Raw genomic sequence first — 12,968 nt, 5'->3', positions numbered from 1 at the left:
ATTGCGGTAAATATTGAATTTTTTCTTTCTTCATTTCCCAGTTAAGTTGCATTAAATCAGATGAGTTTCTCATAAGTCAAGCTATATACGACAATTAATATTCTTGTTGCTAAAGCGTAAACAAGGTCATCATAAGTTAAGCTAATATCATAGGGTAGGGGGTAACAGCACATAAGTTCGTTCACTATAAAACATTAGCTTAACTGTCTAAATAATCTCTAAACTTGATTTCAACTTTGGTTCATGTACGTACACCTCGTGATCATTCTATGATTAATTCTGTCGTGGCAATCGGGCTAAACAATGTTCATATGACGTCATAATATCGCCAGCCAACATCTCTATCGCAAAAGTCAGTCTCGTTTCAAAGCATGTCAAGAAAAGATCACTACAGCCAGTGCTCCAAACAACGTTCCAGCTTTAAAATAAAGTTGTTTCCTATTAAAGGCTTCATATAAATATAATTTCATTCAAGCAAAATTTTAATATAATCATAAATATTTTATTCGTAAGGCTAGGGGTTCTGCATAAGGGTTATATTTTAACAAAAAAAAGCTTTTTAACTTCTCACACCTTGTTCGAGTTAAGGTATTAAAATATGCTCACATCTTTTTAACAGGTAGCTTCTAATGAAGCGTAGGGGCCATGGGTTCTGCGGTCATTCGCTGTGTCCCTGCAAGGCAGGGAAGGGGGCATTTCCAGGGACCATGCAGCCATTTGCTTTTATTCGCTCTCACCTTTTTTTTTAGCAAGGAGTATGGCTTACCATATTTTTCACTTTTCACATCTTTTTAACAGGCAGCTTCTATTGAATTATATATATATATATATATATATATATATATATATATATATATACTCACATCTTTTTAACAGGTAGCTTCTAATGAAGCGTATGAGTCATGCAAACGGGCTTTACTATAGGAAATATTCGGATCTTGCATAGAAACTATACCACAGGAGGTTCCTGTTTTATCATTACAATTCTGCAACAAGTCTATGAAATTTAAAAATTAGTGAATATGTCATGCATTTAGTTCGATAACTATCGTTTTTTTCAAGTTGCAACTCCTGCAAAACAGTATAATGGTACTAAAAATAATAAAACGTTTATTATACAGTAAAATATGTAAATATGTATAAAATAATCCAAATTTTTTAACTAGTTTATTACAGTTAAAGTGCTTAGGAAATATTTTGTTAAGCGCATAATTTCTCATTGTTTTACATTTAAGAGCTCCTCTGTGGTTAAGTGAATAGCGCACACACCTTTTGGCATAAAAGGCCCGGGTTTAATTCCACGTAGGTCCACGTTTCAAATAGCTTTGGTGGGGGCGCGGTGGCTCAGTGGTAGAGCGTTCACCTCTGGTGCTTGGGGATCCCAGGCTCATTCTCAATATAATACAGTGTTCACCTATTGTGTTAAGGGTCCTGGGTTCAATCCCATTACAATACAGTGTTCACCTCTGTTGCATGGAGTCCTTGGTTCGCACCAATTATTTCAACATTTTCATGACAAACATTCACTTTGGATTTATTTTTTTATAAATTGAGGTAAACAAGCACAGTGCGTGGGTTTTCTCCCACTTTCTATATACTTTTAAGAGCTTATTTTAGCTCCCATATTTAGTTCAAACATCTTAGATTGTTCAGAGTTTGTAAAAACAAATGAACGAATAAAATAATCACCGTCTCCTTTAGCCTAACCGGCATAACCGTGGGACTCAAAGATTTCATTTCATTTCAAATAGCTTTGCTGCTAACGGTACAATCAAGCAATTAATCCACATATAAAATACAAAATTTCGTTAACCTTAGGGTAAAAAATGGAGGAAAAGTACATGTATATTTCAGCTAAATACTGGCTTTTTTTTCTTTCCTCATTTTCCAATTAAATTGCATATAATCAAATAAGTTTCTCATGATTCAAACTATATGCGTCAGTTGTAATAGGGCAAGCGTTCAATAACCCATCAGTTCTCGTGATTATCGGTTTATTTTTTCTCTATCGTCAATATCAATTAAACTCGTACACATAAACTCGTGATCCATCTGTGATTAACTCTGTTAGATATCACTCATGCTTGTCAATAATAAAGGTTTTTAACCTTGCACGTGATTGTTATTCAGAGTTCTGATTAAGTTCAAATCATACAAATGTTTGTAGATGATTGCAATTAATCTCTCTTTCGTGTAAATAAGTAAAGTCTATAATCAGTTTTATCATTCTGATACGGTACAAAGTTAATCTTGACGTCACTAAAGCCACGCCAAACGGCTTTTCACTCGATCATTTCAATTTCAACGGCTCTCAAGGAAGGACGTCTGTGCCATTTAGTCTTCAGCTCATAAGTAAGAAAAATAATTTTAATAAATATTACCCTTTTCATAGTATACTTGTAGGAGGGGGAGGGGCTTATTTTTAATTTCTCACATGCTGTTCGTATGGGTCCTATTTTTTACCAACAAGCTTCTATTGTTCTCACATCTTTTTAACAGGTAGCTTCTAATCAATTATATAAGCTCACATACTGTTCGTATTGGGTCCTGCACAGGGGGCAATGGGTCCTGGGAGTCATCCACTGTAGTCCTGGGAACCATTTCCTTTTATCTGTTCCCACCTTTTTAACATGTAGCTTCTAATCAATTATATAAGCTCACATACTGTTCGTATGGGTCCTGCATAGGGGTTATGGGCCCTGCATAGGGGCAATCTTGGGTCCTGGAAGTCATTTCCAGGGGCCCTGCAAGGCAGGGAAGGGTCCATTTCCTTTTATCTGCTCTCACATTTTTAACATGTAGCTTGTAAAGTTCTCACATCTTTTTAACAGGTAGCTTCTAATGAAGCGTAGGAATAAATAATGTGGGTCCTGCATAGGGGCTATGGGTCCTGCATAGGGGCTATGGGTCCTGAAAGTCATTTCCAGGGGTCATCCATTGTGGTCCTGCAAACCAGGGACCATGCAATAGGGACCATCCACTGTGACCTTCATAGTGGTCATTCAACCTTTCCTTTCGTCATCTATCTCCAGGAAAAAAAAAACCTGACCCTATTTCATCACCTCCTTCCATACTCACTATCTGGCCTTATCCTTAATTAAACAAGCGATAAACTATCTCTTATCAAGGCGCGGCATCTCTTTGACGGTCATGATACTAAATCTATACTACTTACCAAATGAAATGAAATTAAAGATGAAATGAAATTTTTGAGTTTTACGCCCCACGTTTATGGCAGCGAGGCTAAAGGAGACGTTGATGATGCGAAATGAATGAAATGGTGGAATGAAGAAAGTCAGAGGAAACAGAACCCCGAAAAAATCATGAATACGGTATTTGTCCACTGCATAGCCAACTCGGCGTGATCTCAGATTGAGCCAAGGACCCCATCCACCAGAGGTGAACGCTCTACCACTGAGCCACCGTGTCACGAAATGAAATTACATTTCTAACTTAACATCCTTAACATCCCACTGTGCACGGTTGTCTTTTATTTCACGTTCATAAGATTATCAAGAAAATAAAAAGGATAAGTTGAATCTAATCAAATTTGTGTGAGAATAGTCGTGTATCTATTTTAAGTTGGTTTGCGTTGAATATGCCGAGTATATCGAAAGTCTGGAGCCATACTAATTACGTCTAAAAATTAGTCTAAATTTACAGAAAAGTGGGATTTCAGGGGAGATTCCGAATTCCTAGGACCTACCTTTTACGTACGTTCCTGGAGCTTACTTTTTGCATGTGGTCTCTGGTTCGATTCCACCTCGCGCTAAGTTCACTTTTTGGTGGACAAACACCGTGTGGGTAGGTATTTTCGGGGTTCTCTTATTTCCTTCCACTGTGTTTATTCAACCACTTCATCATTATCACCATCACCTCATATCATTACCGCAGTTGACACTTAAAAGAAAATTTTTATAAAGAAGGAGGGAGAGGGTGTTAATCGCAGCGCCATATCTTAGATTTTCCTTGGGCGGGGGGCAAGCATTAATACGTGTATTTGGGCTCCTTAGGAAAAGTTGTTTTCTAATTCTTGGGCCCCCTCTTTCCATCTTTCTCTTACTCTTTATGGGCCCCTTGGAGCCTGTGGTCCCTCCCGCACGGCAAGGTCTGCGGAGAAGTTAGTTACGCTCCTGGGCCCCTTCCAAACATGACACATTAATTAAAGGGACAATATCGACAAATATCAAAGCCATACGAATAACTATTATTTCTAGGGCCGCAAACAGTAGACTTTTTTTTTTTTTTTTACTGAAATGGGCCCATTACTCATTTTTGTTTTATTTACCTTTTGTGTGCTGTTTTGTTTATGTATTTGATGTTTCATTTATAATTTCATGTTCGTATCGTATATGGAATAAGAAAATTGTGTCTTAAAGCGGACCCCCTCGGACGGTGTGGAGCTTCCCTGGGGTGCAGTTGCCTCCCTGCCCCTCACAAGTTACGGCCCTGGTTAATCGGAGTTGAAAAGTGAATAAAGTTACTAAAACATAGGGCAGATACAATGAATATCTAAAGACAAAAAAGAGGAAAATATGCACTGTATAGTCAAAACTAACACTACTTAATTATCATTGGGCTTATTAAAAATCACAGTCTACAAATTATTAGCATAAAAAACAGATTTCATCTCAGCGGGTGCCACACAACTTGACTGAAAATGAAACAGACAAAAATGGAATGATGTCAATAGGTGCTTCAGAAATTTGAAAGTGGGGTCTCTAGGAGGGTTTCAGACATTGTGACGAGTCGTAAAACCTAAATTTGCCAGTTTGACTCAAAGACAAAGCACCAACACTCTATTTGGGTCTGTTTTCCTCTCCTGAAGATGCTGTGAATGCCTACAAAGAACAGTTAGGCGTAGTGCTTGAAGCCCAATGGCACCAGTGCTTCCAGCGTTGGCTTAGGAGGATGAGACGTTGGGTGGAATGTCGGAGAGAATAAGGATTTGTGTACTCAGAGCTGCATGTCTCAAACCATTTCTAGTTACCATCGTATCAATCTATAAGTGGCATGGAGCTGAACAGAAATATAGGAACGTTTCGAAAAAATGGAGCAAAAGGAAGGTTTATGGCACTAAAATGTATATATCATTCGTTTCCAGGAATAAGTTACACAATTCATTTCGCTAAAACAGACCGTTTATTAATTGATTGATTGATTGATGAGTTTAGAGTAATTCGGGTGACCATAGGGGTGAAGTGAATAGAGTTAAGGTTAATGATATGTGGCAACAAAGTATGATCGGCGCTGATCTTGCAAAGCCCCTGCGTGTGCAGTATTGAGTCTGGGACTGACGAAGAAGGTAGTGTACAGAGGAAAGAAGCGAACTATTGAATGCAGTGAGCACGGACAGCAGAGAAGGTGAGTAGATATGTAGCCTTACAATATGGAACAGTAAGAAACTAGGGCAATTATTTCCTGAAGTAATCGTGTTGTACCCAATACTTCCATAGCAGTATGCGACGATTATTAGGTACACATGTGTATAGATGTGCCTCAATATATTGCGAATATAAAGCTACAAAATTGGTTTTGAAAAAAGACGACGAGATGGGGTGAAGTGATTAACATATTTTGGAGTGATGTGAATAGTCCTGTTAATCATTCCGTGTATACAATATGGAGCATATTTACATCTATTTCTTGTTTGTCCTCCAACCCTCTGTCTCGTATAGGAGAAATCTGAGATGAAGACCTATTGGGAACTCAAATATTGTCTCTTTCTTGTAAGGTCAAACGACTCAATGCTCCCGAGACGTACTTTGGACGATCTCGGGTTTTGCTTCTTAAAAACTTCTACAACAATATCTTATGTATTTTTACATTATGTGGATGTTCTTCGTTAGCTGTATACTCACTATGTAGCAGTCTGTATACTCATTATGTAGCAGTCTATATCTTGTCATTTACATTATGTCAAAGACATTTCTTCTCACCACTTCACTCCATATGTATATTCACTTCACCCCCACGTGTGGAGTGAAGTGAATAATTTACTTTGTATGATTTATTTCTTTCTGTACACGTTACTTCAGACACGGTATGAACCACGCTTGGATTTTTAGAATGCAGAAGGCCTGTTCTATTCATATATAATTGTCAATCAGCCGCGCTACCATTTCAAAAGATTTTTTTTTTTTCATTTTCATGCTAAATATGTTCACTTCCCCGCTAATTATATACATGTAAAAAGAAAAAAAAAACTCCTAATAGTGACACTTAACAGTAACACATAGTAGGCCTATACTAATTGTAAAATTCTAATTAAAAAAAAAAAAAAAAACAGTCTACGAAAAGAGAGAAAATTGTGTATCATATGTAATTTATAAACATACTTTATAGTTTATTTCCTGTGTGTTGTTCTTGATGAATAAGTGAATTAATAAACTGAGAAATTTCACGGTACAACATCTAATAAAAAGTCAAAGGTCAGAGGTTATTATAACCTGAAGGTATTTAATATTGAAAGAGAGAACTTGAATATTAACTTTCAGTACAAGTTGCAGTTTTGTTTCACGGCTAATTACTCCTACAAATAGACATAACAAGCTCATGAAATCAAATGCAGATATATATATATATACGTAAGTTAGAGAACAATTACTGTATATAATTATGTATGGTGTATATTATTTATACTAAGAGTAGTTTGTTTCAAATATCCTTAGCGATTCTCAAGTTAAATAATTAATATTTCCTTTTTGTTCTACAGTTTATATAGTTGGTATAATTTGTAGACCATCTGCTTCACGTTTTTTTCTTTTTAATTGGTTCCAATCAAACAAGTTCAATTGATTCCTTTTTATCTCGGTACTTTCCACTAAATGCTAGTATGATAGCTTACATGGAGAAATGATTGATTTAAAATCTTTTTTACGAGCCTCTTGGGATACGTGCATTTATTTTATTTATTTATTTATTTATTTTGTGCCATTTTCAGCAAATTTACGTGCATTTTATAACACTTTCAGGAAAGCTTCGTACATTTTATGTAACTTTTTGGAAATTTACATCTACTTCTGTGCCATTTTAAGGAGATTTATGTGCATTTTGTACATTTTCAGGAATCTGATGTGGACATTTTGTGTCTTTATCAGGAAATTAAGTGCATATGTAGCGTCGTTTTTAGGAAATTTACTTGCATCTTTTGTGCATCTTTAAAAAAAAAAAAAAAGTGTCTTTTTGTGCTAATTTCAGGAAATTTACACGAAATAATTTCTGAAAACATAGATGGAAGTATTTTACAATTACTTATCGAGTACAGAATAATACCCTGTCAATATCACATAAACGTAGTGGCTTGTAGTATTTGATCCACCCAGAAGCTTGGACCCCTCCAGCAAAAATTTCTGCGTGCGCTCTTGGTACTGAAATCTGCGGAAGCCATTCCTGGATTGCAGTGTCAGGAAGTTATGTTTTGTTCAGTGCCATACGTCAATGGATTGGAGTATTACCATCCCCTTCAGCACTGAGGCTTTATGAGACGTGGGCCTACAATTTAACGTGATATTCGACGAACCACAAGAGCTCCCACCAGGAATCGAACCCGGATCTCCCGCTATGCTAATCATACATCCACGAAGGAGCTCACCACACGTCATGTGCTACGAGGGTTTTTCTAGATGATTCTGGCTTGACATTGAGATATCTCACCCATTGATAATAAGCTTCATACATCTAGTACCATCTATGGAAGATGTATTGTTTATTGGTTTCAACTGTCTAGCTGCGTTAGTTCGTTGGAGGCAGTCATTTGAATTAGTCAAATATTGCATGACAATGCTCCAGTTCATACGGTGTTGTACCCCTGATGATACAAAGTGTGAACGTGAAGTAAAAGCAAGGATAGGAATGTTGAAAAACGTCAGTAGGAAGAAGAAAATACGATTTCGTCGAACTCTGAATAAAGAGTTGAAAAAAAAAAAAACTTATAAAATGCTTCGTGTGAAATAGTGTGCTGTATGGGTCAGAAATATGGACATAATGCAAAAATAATGAAAAAATGACTTGAAACTTTCGAAATGTGGGTGTGAAGAAGAATGGAAAGAATTAAAACTGGATCCAGCAGAAAACGAATGAGAGGATGTTAGAAATGGTAAGGGAGAAAAGAGCGATTTTTAGATATTATTAAGAAGAGGAAGAGAAACTGCTTGCGATGGTCCGCATGGTCCCGAGTTCGATTCCCGGTGGCGAACGACCGAAGTTTTTCGGATTCCACTATGATCAGTAACTCCACGTCTCCTTTAGCCGCCCTAGCATAATCGTGAGACGTTAAACTAAAATAAAACAAACCAAAAATCAACACAATGTGTATTACTAACTGTAAGTCTTTGAATAATTGCATATAGTTATATAGTATGGATCGAGTTTGAGGTGGTCGGTGGTCAAACTATAACAAATGAAATGCAGTTAGGATGTAATTAAAATTTTAATAAAGCAATGTTTTAATCTAAAAAATACACCAGGCTTAAGGCTTAGGGAGAACAACTAGTGCAACTGAAAAGTTGTCAGTTACGTTTAATTTCAGTTACAATTTGCTTTTACATGTATTCTGGAACGAAAACTTTGACATTAACATTATAAGTAGCCCAAAGATTATGAAAAACATCGTGTTTTGAAAACATTCTTGCACCATAAAACAAATTACAAGTAATTTTCAAATATTTTGCACTTTAGCTACGTTATTTGCACTATATTTATAATAATATTTAGCGATTTATTTAAGTTCGCAACACTGCTTAAAATAATGTAACTGCGACTTGTAATTAAAACTACTGAACACTAATGTTATAATGTTCCTGCCATTTGAGTTATTAGAGATCTCCAAAATGTTGATGTTAGTGATATGTATTGTCCTTTGTTACACTGAATAATGTATGTGCTTTTGTGGTTTAATTTAATATCTAAATTAGAAATATGAATAGCTCTTTCGTGACTAAGCAGTTAGCCTATGGCGTGAGAAACCCGGGTTAGATTCCCGGCGGGAGCTCATGTCGTTTAGATTCAACGTTAATCAATAGGTTCAGTCACATATAACCTCGCTGCTGAAAGAGGCGTTAAACTCAATTAAAAAATGAAATGAAATTTTTGAGTTGTACGTCCCACGGTTATGCCGATTAGGCTAAAGGAGACGGTGATAATGAGAGATGAGTGAAATGGTGGAATGAAGAAAGTGGGAGGAAACGGGAGAACCCCGAGAAAACCCACGCACTAAACTAAATTAACTGAACAGAAATATGTAATATCAAACGTAGTGCAATTTGAGAAATTACAACTTTATGTTGCGTTGGCAACATTGCTTGTTTATATAGTGGTATTGCAGAGTATCTAGAAGAATTTCCCCTTCCATATTTCACACAGCATGTTAAAAAAGTCAACATTTTTAATATATATGACTATTATATATATCTAGATGAAATACTCATTTTTCGCATGGGACTAGTATTTGGAAGTCAAGACCTGTGGGAGTATTACTATCTCAGCAACTGCGAAAACTATGTATTTGACGCTAATATCGGTCATTTTGTATTTTTTTACATGTCTCGGAACCCCCTCCCCAGCAGGTGAACCCCGGCCAGCATGCACTGGTAGCTGAATTTGAAAGTCATCGCTAATGGAAGTGATACCATTGATCTCAACGACCGCAAAAACTATACATTTGACACTAATATCGGCCATTTTGGATTACTTTTACATGTCTCGGTATCCCTCCTGTGAACTCCGGCCCGCAGCTGAATGGGGTGAATTTGGAGGTTAATGCGATCGGAGTTTCACCATTGATCTCAGAAAACGCGAAAACTATTTGACACTAATATCGGTCATTTTGTATTATTTTTACGTCTCGGTGCTATCCTCCCCAGCAAGTGAACCACGGCCCGCATGCACTGGTAGCTGACTTTGAAAGTCATCGCTAATGGAAGTATCATCATTGATCTCAGCGACTGCGAAAACTATGTATTCGACACTAATATCGGTCATTTTCTACTACTTTTACATGTCACAGTAAACGCCCCTCCTGATTAAAAAAAAAAAAAAAAAAAAAACGCTTCTTCTTGGTCTGAGGCCTGGGACATGATACTTGTCACCCAAATTTCGTAATTCTTGGACTCTCGTCTGGTCCCCAGGCCGCACACAGGCATTCAGAAAGACAGGCACGCAGACACACAGACAAACAAACTCTTCCTTCTACTTATATTAGATATGAGATACAGGCGAGGATCCAAGGGGAGTGTTAAAGGGGTTATACCTCCTCTTGACGCTCAGCTATACACTGTATAAAATGGGCTTCAATTCTACTTCTTTCTTTACACTGGATAAAATGTCAAACTATGGTTTAGCCCCTCCTTCAATCACATCCTGGATCCGCTGGTATATATATATATATGTTGAGAGAGGGAGAGAGAGACAGAGATGACTATACACATCAGCAGTGGATTTTGTTTCGGGAGAGGCTTGAGAACGAGTAAGAAATATTTGTGTTGTACGTGCAATGCGAAAAAATGATCACAAATCTATTTCGGGAGAGGCTTCAGTCCGATGGCCATCCCTAGTGTTGCCACGAGACGAGACGAGACGAGACTTCAGGCTATCTCGTCTCGTCTCGTGCGAAGTATGTCTCGTCTCGTGTCTCGTCTCGAAAAAATGCGCTCGTCCCGTCTCGTGTCTCGTCTCGAGAGGTTCTGTCCCGTCTCGTCTCGTCTCGTTTTGTCTCGTAAAAAATATAGCGGCATACCATGGGAACGAAAGTAAAATGTAGCAGGCTGCACCATGCTAATCAAGATACAACTAAGTTACAAGTATTATCAAGAACACACAAGACAAGAAATGTCACGGTAGCTACACCGTGAAGCCTTCACCTCTGGTGTATGTGGTACTCGGTTCGATCTCGGTTAGTGCCATGTGAGCTTTGTAATGGACAAACATTGAATGTGTGTGGGGACCGCGGTGGCTCAGTGGTAGAGCGTTCATCTCTGGTGCTTGGGGTCTCGGGTTCGATCCCAGCCCCCGCCAAGTGAACTTTGTGGTGGACAAACACCGTGTGCGTGGGTTTTCTCGGGGTTCTCCCGTTTCCTTCCACTTTCTTCATTCCACCATTTCATTCATTACTCATCATCACTGTCTCCTTTAGCCTAACCGGTATAACCGTGGGACGTAAAACTCAAAGATTTCATTTCATTTTTCGAATGTGTGTCTTTCCTCGAAGTTGTCTAGTATCCTACCACTTTCTTCATTCCACTAATTTTCCCATCATCATCCATTCGGCCAAAGTTGCCTAGAGGTCTTAAAAATAAATTCAAATAAGCTCACAAGGCAAGGACAAATAGTTTACAGATAATATATCTGCTGTTAGTTGTCTGAGGCTTCTCGACCCTGGCTTGTTTTTCTTTACATTCTGAAATACTGAAATTTGTTTCACCAGTTTCAATACACGAATATACAGTAAATTGCTCATAGGTACGTCGAAGATGAAGACACTAATGTCAAATAATGTTTACACGACAAGCATAGTTCTATGTTAAGGTGTCATCATCCCCTACACTATCGTATACTATCAGCCCACTTACTTTATAGTGTCTATATATATATATATATATATATATATATATATATATATATATATATATATATATATATATATATATATATAGAGAGAGAGAGAGAGAGAGAGAGAGAGAGAGAGAGAGAGAGAGAGATGGAAAGATATATAGATAAATACAGAGATAGAAGTGTGTGTATACTTTGATTTCATATATTCCAGCCTTTAGGTTTCCCAGTGTTAACCCATAACAATCCAAAAAGTACTTTCCATTTTAGCATGTTTAGATTTGTTGCAATTATTTTTTTTAAAAAAAGCTCGGAACCAAATAATTTTATTGAGTAATGGAAAGTATTTGATTGAAATTTTATATGTTACTGCACAGTATGCTCTACTTAAAGTGCGTAGTAATGGGAGCTGAACGACACATCGGACGAAAGAATGCTTGGGGCCAGTCTTCACCTCCATGGTTCAAATCTGTTCCCATAACCGCGGGGTGTGTGCTAGGGCTGTTCCGATAATCAAGTAATCGATAACAATTTGATAAAATTTCAAAACCGTTTCATCGATAAAGAATTTTAATTTTATCGAATTATCGAACTTTCGAGACTCCCGAAATGTTCGAGACTCTCGAAATGTTCGAGACTCTCGAAATGATCGGGACTCTCGAAATGATCGAGACCCCCGAAATGTTCGGGACTCTCGAAATGTTTGGGACTCCCGAAATGTTCCGGACTCCCGAAATGTTCGGGTCTCTCGAAGTGTTCGAGGCACTCGAAATGTAAGAAACATTAGACAACTTTGAGACACTTGAACTGTTCGAGAGTCTCGAATTGTTTGAAAGCAGCAAATACAGAAATATATCAATATAATCGCATTAGTCGAGTCGCTTGAAAATTTTGAAAAGTTCGGGATTATCGGAGTGTTCGGAAGAAACTGTATATTCGACGTTATCATAGTTGTATATAATATGTATTACATATATGCAGGGTGTTCATTTTAAAACTTCTCTCCTTAGCAATAAAGTGAAGGAAAAGTTTTTAGCCCATAGATCCGTACAAGGTTTAAGCAGTCTGTCAGAAGAGAGAAAGAGGAAGAGAAAACATGCATCACCCAAATGGAATTGGAATCCAAGACACCATTAGTCTACTAATAGTCACTTTGCCGATTGCACCAATAACGGGGCAGGCAGATGATTTCGAGGGTTTAATTTAAAGTTCTGTGTTGAGACAGCTACTGATATAGGTAGAGGTAAGAAAATTCGATAAGGCTAAAGACTTATCAAACTTCCGTTTAGAAAATTTACCATCCGGCGCTCGAATGCCTTCGAGTATTTGAGGTTCTCGTGAAACAAACCTTGAGAAATTTGGGTGCGAAGCTCTCTATTACAGGCCGTCCTGTCTGTCTGTTTGTATGTGGCATCCGACGA

At 37.6% G+C, this 12,968-nt stretch overlaps 1 protein-coding gene across 2 annotated transcripts in view; it reads left to right on the top strand.

Moving 5' to 3' along the window:
* Positions 1-12,968, top strand: part of LOC145666441 (uncharacterized) — a 297,500-nt gene that overhangs the window by 49,787 nt on the left and 234,745 nt on the right. Inside the window, exon 1 of one of the 2 annotated variants that reach the window (XM_081733670.1) lies at positions 5,217-5,364. The exons of the other annotated variant lie outside the window; for it this stretch is intronic. The gene's annotated coding sequence lies outside the window, so the exon portion shown is untranslated. Of the gene's footprint in view, positions 1-5,216; positions 5,365-12,968 lie in introns of those variants that run through there. 2 annotated transcript variants of the gene reach the window in all.

The sequence above is a fragment of the Thermobia domestica genome, chromosome 12, assembly GCF_964235325.1.
Source record: "Thermobia domestica chromosome 12, izTheDome1.hap1.1, whole genome shotgun sequence".
NCBI classification, from domain to species: Eukaryota; Metazoa; Arthropoda; class Insecta; order Zygentoma; family Lepismatidae; genus Thermobia; species Thermobia domestica.
This window is presented reverse-complemented; position numbering and strand designations above follow the sequence as displayed.